General features: G+C 44.8%; 1 non-coding gene and 1 pseudogene across 1 annotated transcript; one reads left to right on the top strand and one right to left on the bottom strand.

The window, feature by feature from the left end:
• The first annotated feature begins 1,566 nt into the window (after positions 1-1,566).
• On the top strand, positions 1,567-1,638 carry TRNAH-GUG. The gene has a single exon. It is a non-coding gene; the product is annotated as a tRNA-His (tRNA).
• Positions 1,639-3,262: 1,624 nt separating this feature from the next.
• LOC119283877 lies at positions 3,263-7,364 on the bottom strand (annotated as a pseudogene).
• Positions 7,365-7,574: the final 210 nt, after the last annotated feature.

Raw genomic sequence — 7,574 nt, 5'->3', positions numbered from 1 at the left:
CAATAGTACATACCTGGGTGGCGAGTGCGGGTGGGGTTTTCCACCGCTCGGCAGTGTGCCGCGGCACCGACATGGTACTAAACTGGAGCTACGGTTGGTGGCTGGATTACACGAGGGTGGTGGCGCATGTGAGTGTGCAGTACAGGGAGCCCAGTGCGGAAGCAGAGGTAGTGTGTGCAGGTGCGGCAAGGGCTTGAATTTGGGTGTGGAAGAGGAGGGGAGTGGAGCCCTTGAGTGAGACAACGACTGGGGACACGTGGCCCCTCGCCGCCCTTTCTCTCCTCACATAAGCGACCGGGCTCTCTAGTCTTACTAACAACTCTATATGTTTTTCCAATCAACCGTGAGAAATGAACATAAATTTTTGAAAGAAAGCTGGTTAAGTAGAGGGCAAAAAATAGAATTTGCAGAAGATTCTCATCGTGGGCGGATAATGAATTCTTTTCAAGCCGAGACACGGCCACGAATGTGACAATGATATTCGCAACACGACAATTAATCATCGTTGGCCAGTGAGCCATTGATGCCGCAGGGCAACGAAGACACGAGTTGGTCCTAGTCTATAGTAATAGCTAACTGGTCCACATCGTGAGACTAGACAAGTCGTCATTTCTTCTACTAACCTGCTCTCCTTTTCTTGTTGCATTTCTCTGGATGCCTTTCATTCTCACAGTTTTTTGCTATGTTCTTGGGCAGGAACCAATATTGAGCACTAAAGGAATGTAGTATTGACATGATCTTTTCATCAGCCATGTAGCAATTTGTGATGTATAACCAAACCTACTGTATCGATGCTAAGAAACAAGTGCGGAGTGTGGAATAGAAATTCACTCGCTAACAAGTGAAGGGGTTATATAAGGGAATGCATTGTTATGGATCGAGAAGTGTCTGGTAATAATGTGGACCATGTTCTGTGAGCAGATGCAGGCCAGGCACTACTATTGTGTAGGCTGGAGAAGTGGGTGATAATAATGCACTTCTATTGTGTAGGTTAGTGATATGAAAATTCCTACGAAACTTTTTGATACCCTGCACAAGGGCGTCAATTATTACTCCACTTCTACCAAGAGGGTACTTGAGCAAGCTCCCTGGGTTGTATCATTCTGCAAACATGCAAACCTGATATTTTGTAATTAGACCAAATGATGGAAATAAAAACTTCGGAACTATTTATTTGAAATATGTTAGGCGCATTTCAAGTGAGAGTTCAGCAAAGTCATTAATGCTTAATCAGTGGAAAAGCTAAGTCTTACAAGTCATAATCCAATGCCAACTATCTAGACATCCATTTTTCATGGAGCATGATACCAACAAGGCACGCCATGACAGGCATTACTGTTGGATCAACTGAAAGAATATTTTCCTGATATTGTGGTTAGACCAAATGGTGAAAATAAATCTTCAGAATTGTACACATGAAAAAATCTAGGTGAGTAGGCGTGTTTTAAGGGAGTGTTCAACAGAGCCACCAATTATTAAGGATTGGTTTGATGTGGAAAAGCTAATAAGTCATACACCCACGACTTCGATATTATATTGGACAACTACAAAATTATGTCACTTAAAGTGGCTGTAGTTTAGTGGTGAGAATTCCACGTTGTGGCCGTGGAGACCTGGGCTTGAATCCCAGCAGCCACATTTAGTTATTCTTTTCTCAGAAACAAATGCATCACTATTTATTTATTCTATCTCTTTTATTTGATTATCACAATACACTGCTTTTTAATGTATTTAGTTTTCATGCATGTGAACGATTTATTACAGTCCAACAAGATGCATATACCCCCTGAAAAATAAAAATAAATGCAGGTACATAACCATTGTGTTTAGGGTGCCTCCACCTATATATTTCGTGTGGTCACATGTGACATGTTATGGCATTTTTGTATCAGTTATCATATATTACCATTTGATGTTGTGGAGTTTGCACCCAGGAGATCAGTTATCATATCTTACCATTTGATGTTGCGGAGTTTTCATGTAAAGCAAAAACGTTGGGGTTGGGACAAGCACCCAGCAGCCACATTTAGTTTTTTCTTTTCTCAGAAACAAATGCATCACTACTTATTTATTCTATCTCTTTTATTTGATTATCACAATACACTGCTTTTTAATGTATTTAGTTTTCATGCATGTGAATGATTTATTACAGTCCAACAAGATGCATATACCCCCTGAAAAATAAAAATAAATGCAGGTACATAACCATTGTGTTTAGGGTGCCTCCACCTATATATTTCGTGTGGTCACATGTGACATGTTATGGCATTTTTGTATCAGTTATCATATATTACCATTTGTTGTTGTGGAGTTTGCACCCAGGAGATCAGTTATCATATCTTACCATTTGATGTTGCGGAGTTTTCATATAAAGCAAAAACGTTGGGGTTGGGACAAGCACTTAAGTGAAACAGGATATTTGAGCAGGCAGAATTTATCAACTTACCATTTCTGCAGACAGACTGCTGTCAGACTTTGACGCCCGCGAGCAGAAAGTACAGGAGGTCAATCCGGCGAATCAACGATCTCTGAGAACGGCGTAGCAGTTTCGTGGCGCCTAGGGCTCCCCGAGGTCTCATTTTTATGTTGGGCTGCAACAGACAAGGCGCATATCTGCTGGACGCTGTGGAAAGGATGCCCAAATCACGTAGGATGAAGAGTGGAGACCTGAGATTGTTTTGTAGTAATACTGCATTAGCAGAGGTTTCAGGCGGTCGTTAACATGGTATGCTAATCTTGGCCTGACATTTGAATCATGATATTTGCACAAATTCACATGCTGATTGTATATTATGCTATTTAAAACGCACAACGAAGTGATGCAATGCCCGTTTGCCAACATGTGTCTTTTCAGCAGTTCAGTCTGTCTAGGTACAGCTGAAGGAGAGTGGCGTTTTGGATCTCGGCCTCTATGGAAGCCGATTTAAAAAAACTCAAAAATTGAAATTTTTGGATTCAGAATAATCTGAAAAAATTTGTACAAGTAAACATGGAATCAGGTGTATGTGTGTAAAATGTCAGGATGAAATAAATTGAAATACGACCTGTACAAAGAAGACAAGTTCATGGCCTGCGAGGATGAACAGTATCATATGTTAAAAAACTTCAGATTTGTTTTTTTTTTGCGTATTTCGTCCTGAAAATTTACACATGTGTGGATTATGCCTTCATATATATCTGTATTTTTTTCAGAATTTTTTGAAATGCAATAATATGAGTTTTCATGAATTTTTTATTTTGCTTTTGGAGGCCTCCATGGAGCTCAGGCTCCAAAAGCAATTTCGGCAACTGAAAAGACTTCTTCCCCTAAGAAAATAAATGTAGAATATAAGGAACTCACTAGAATATTTATCCACTCCCTGGTTGCATCAAGACAACCATAGGTCTAAAGCTCCTGGTAGTATTTTATGAAACCACTATTACGGCCAGAGCATTTTCATACAAAGTGTAACATAGAACATCCAACAAAAGTGCAGTAAGATAGAGCACTACTAAGTTTCAACTCGATCAATCAGATAACATCATATCGATGAGTCCAGAACAATTCATTGCAAATTAATCAGGTTTTAACTCAACTTTGGGGAAATCAGTCGGCCCTATCCGCGAGTTGAACTGGCCTTGGGTGACATCCACCATCCAAGAGTCATACAAGGCACACCGAACCGATTGGCCTAGCACAAGAGGATCCGCAGGGCCGGTCAAATCATCATCAGCCACAATTAGGACAGAGTTAATTTCTCTGAAGATTTTTTTTCCTATTTTGTTGTTTTCATTTGTTATTTGCAGAGGAACCAATTAATAGAGGGTGACCTGGGCGAGGGGAATGACCTGTGGGCCTCTGACTATAAATTGGAGATGAGCTAGGGGCCGGAGTTGATGTGGAACCTCTTGAAGTCGAATGAGTGGGCGGCGCTGCAGGGCTGGTCATGGTTCTCCAGCACCAACACGTCCTGGCGGGGAGTCCCGCGCAGCAGAGCCCTCCGAGCCCACTCCTGATCACCGCCATGTCCCCTACCGGCCTCTCCACCACCTTTGACTAAACGAAACGGCCAAGATCAACAACGTGCAGTGCTCGCTTCCTGGCTACTTTCTAAAAATTCTATAGACCCTATATTGTGGATCAGAGGAAGTACATGAAATGAAAATTGAAAGCAAAACACACGAACTATGAAACGATGACGACGACGACGATGGTGGCCCAGGCGCTTGCTTGTCGCGCTCCTAGCCTCCGACATGGTTCGAACGACAAAGAGCCGGTGCGAGTGGTTGGGTAAAAATTAATTCTAAAAACTTAAAAGTGCACGCGCACTATCTGGACGGAACCAGCGGCTGGTTCCTGGCCGCAGGATCACGCCCCATCGCCCCGCCGTGAGTCAGGTGCCACCTTGTCGGAGCCATCATATCTTCGTTGTCTCCTCCACTCCCCGACCCCACCCGTTGCGATTTCTCCTCTCTGCCGCAGCGCCGCCGCTGCTCCCACCTCCGCCTCGTCCTCCCCCAAATCCAGGCGGCGATGTAGGGTCCCGTCTCACGCTCCGCCTCGGCCTCTCAGGATCGGCCACCAACCGCGACCGCTCCGTGGACGCGGCCCCGTCGCTCACCGTCGGCCACGTCTCCCACAAGACCGCCTCCAAGCGCACCTTACCTGACGCCTCCCTCGCCGTGGTTGTTTCGCTGTCGCAGCTGTCGCCAGGTGTGAAGAGAAGGCGCCCTGCGCAGCTGCCGCCACAGTTGAAGGAGAGCACGGGCTTCCCCCGCATGCTCCGCTTACTGCAGTCCGCGAGAGCCCGCGTCTTTCCCGTAGCGCGAAGGCCCCCTCATCCAGAATCAACACGCTTATGCCATCCTTTCGTCCAGCAGTCCACGACATGTATGGATTTGGTTTACTGTGGCATGTGGGCTTCACCGCTTCAGTTCTCAAGAAACTGTGTGCCGCCGTGCCGGCAGGCGTCAGCAGCGGCATCTAGCAACGGCAGCAGGTAGCGGCGGCATCTAGCAACGGAAGCAGCAGCAAGACATGGTTCAATTGAGTTTTAATTTCAGCGGCGGCAGCTAGCAACGGCAGCAGTAGCATGTCATGGCTCATTTTACTATAGAAAAGCAAACATAAGCTAGCAACGGCACCAGGAGCAGGCCATGATTCAGTTCACTGTAGAAAAGCAAATACTACTATAAGCTAAGCTAGCAGCGACAGAAGCATCGGTTTGCTCTTTAATGTCAAAAACGCTCTTATAAGTTGACTAAATGCCTCTTTGTAAGTTGATCTATTATTTACCATTTTTTGTTGACATCCACAGTAGTTGTAGTTGCACACATAGTAGTCTTAATTGGCACATGCATGGTCACACAGTTGCACAATCTGCTCCGCATAGTCGCATATGAATTGTCGGGAGAGATTCTCACGCCTGCCGCGAAGTTGCACACTTTTGTCGGCGCAGTCGCACATGCATGGCAACAGAGTTGCACAATTTGATCCGCATAGTCGCACATAGTAGTCCTAGTTGGCACATGCATGGTCACACAGTTGCACAATCTGCTCCGCATAGTCGCATATGAATTGTCGTGAGAGATTCTCACGCCCGCTGCGAAGTTGCACACTTTTGTCGGCGCAGTCGCACATGCATGGCAACAGAGTTGCACAATCTGATCCGCATAATCGCACATAGTAGTCCTAGTTGGCACATGCATGACCACCAAGTTGCACAATCTAGTTCGCATAGTTGCATGTGAATTGGCATAGCTTGTAATGTAGTCTAGTTGCACACATATTTATATTTAGTTGGCTAATAATGTGGTCTAGTTGCACACATATTGATATTTAGTTGACTTGTAATGTAGTCTAGTTGCACACACATTAATATTTAGTTGGCAAGAAGACTAGTTGCACACTCATATGCTCAGTTTGCTTGTAATCTAGTCTAGTTGCACACACATTGATATTTAGTTGACAGGACACTAGTTGCACACACATTAATGTTTAGTTGGCAGGAAGACTAGTTGCACACTCATATGCTCAGTTTGCTTGTAATCTAGTCTAGTTGCACACACATTGATATTTAGTTGACAGGACACTAGTTGCACACACATATGCGCAGTTGACGTGACAATGTAATCTAGATGCACACACATTGATATTTAGTTGGCAGGACTAGTTACACACATGTATGCTCAGTTGGCACGGCAATGTAGTCTGGTTGCACACACATTGATATTTAGTTGGCAGGACTATTGGCACACACATATGCTCAGTTGGTGCGACAATGTAATTTAGATGCAAACACATTGATATTTTGTTGGCAGGACTAGTTACACACATATATGCTCAGTTGGTGCGGCAATGTAGTCTGGTTGCACACAAATTGATATTTAGTTTGCAGGACTATTGGCACACACATATGCTCAGTTGGCGCCACAATGTACACTTCTCTGCACTGCTCAGTTTGCGCGGCAAGGAGGTAGTTTGGGGGTGGAGGTCTCATAGAGGAAAACTGCATATTTATGGTGTACGAGAAAAGTTGCACATCCCTGTCAGGTAGTTGCACATCGACGACTAGTCAGTTGCACAAAACGGGGACAAAATTGCACAAAATAAATTTGTCAAAACATACTCATGTGGGTTTTAGTTTTGAAGAGCACGACGCGAGGGTTTCAACGGTGAAAGCAGATCTTAATTTCGAGGTTCCGTTCAAAAGTTATGTCTTTTTAAAAGAAGTTGAACTCAAAAATTAATGACAGCCATGAGGAGGATCACGTGATAGTGTAAATGCCAACTAATGATGAGTGCATGGTGCTAGATGCACATGCATCTATGTGAGGGACCAACAGACTAGCCCATCAGATAAAAAGGAAGGCCACAGAAACCGCAAAGAAATAACGAGCTATGGGATTTCCTAATCGGGGAGAAGGGGACAGGAAATTTCTTAAAAAGATGGGCCGCCCGAAAGCGCTAATGGGCAAACAGCCGCCCGCTAGACACGCCCAAAATTAATACGTACCCGGGTGGAGGTTGGCCGTCAGGGACGGCCATCGCCCGACAGCACGTTGCGGCACTGATTCGGTGCGGCACTAGAGCCGCCGCTTCTGCTGCTTCTGTTGCTGGGCACACGCGAGGGTGGCGGTTGCCGTGCGGTAGAGGGCAGGGTGCCAGGGGAGGCCACCGCGGAGGAAGTCATATGGGCCGGAAGTCTCGTCGTCGGTGAATCGCTTGTGGCACGCACAGCAAGTTCACGAGCCTAGGTTGCGAAGAGGGAGCGTGAGTGGGGCACATGAATGAGGTAGTGGCTGGGGACACGTAGCACCTCAGTGGCCTCTCTCCCGTAGCGGCTGAGCTCTCTCGCCTCACCATGGTTTTCACTTTCAGTCATTTCGTCATTTCAGCGAAATTTATTGAATTTCATTAATTTTTTAGTGGACACTGAAATATTTATCTTTTAGCCAAACTATTTCAGCGATTTCAGCAGCACATAGGAATTCAAATATATTTTTAAATAATTTTCAATTTTAAAAAATATTTGGTTAACTTTAGTATTGAAACTCACTGAATTTCGGTAATTTTGGTTGGTGCTGAAATTTTT

The sequence above is a fragment of the Triticum dicoccoides genome, chromosome 4A (assembly GCF_002162155.2).
Source record: "Triticum dicoccoides isolate Atlit2015 ecotype Zavitan chromosome 4A, WEW_v2.0, whole genome shotgun sequence".
NCBI lineage: Eukaryota > Viridiplantae > Streptophyta > Magnoliopsida > Poales > Poaceae > Triticum > Triticum dicoccoides.
This window is presented reverse-complemented; position numbering and strand designations above follow the sequence as displayed.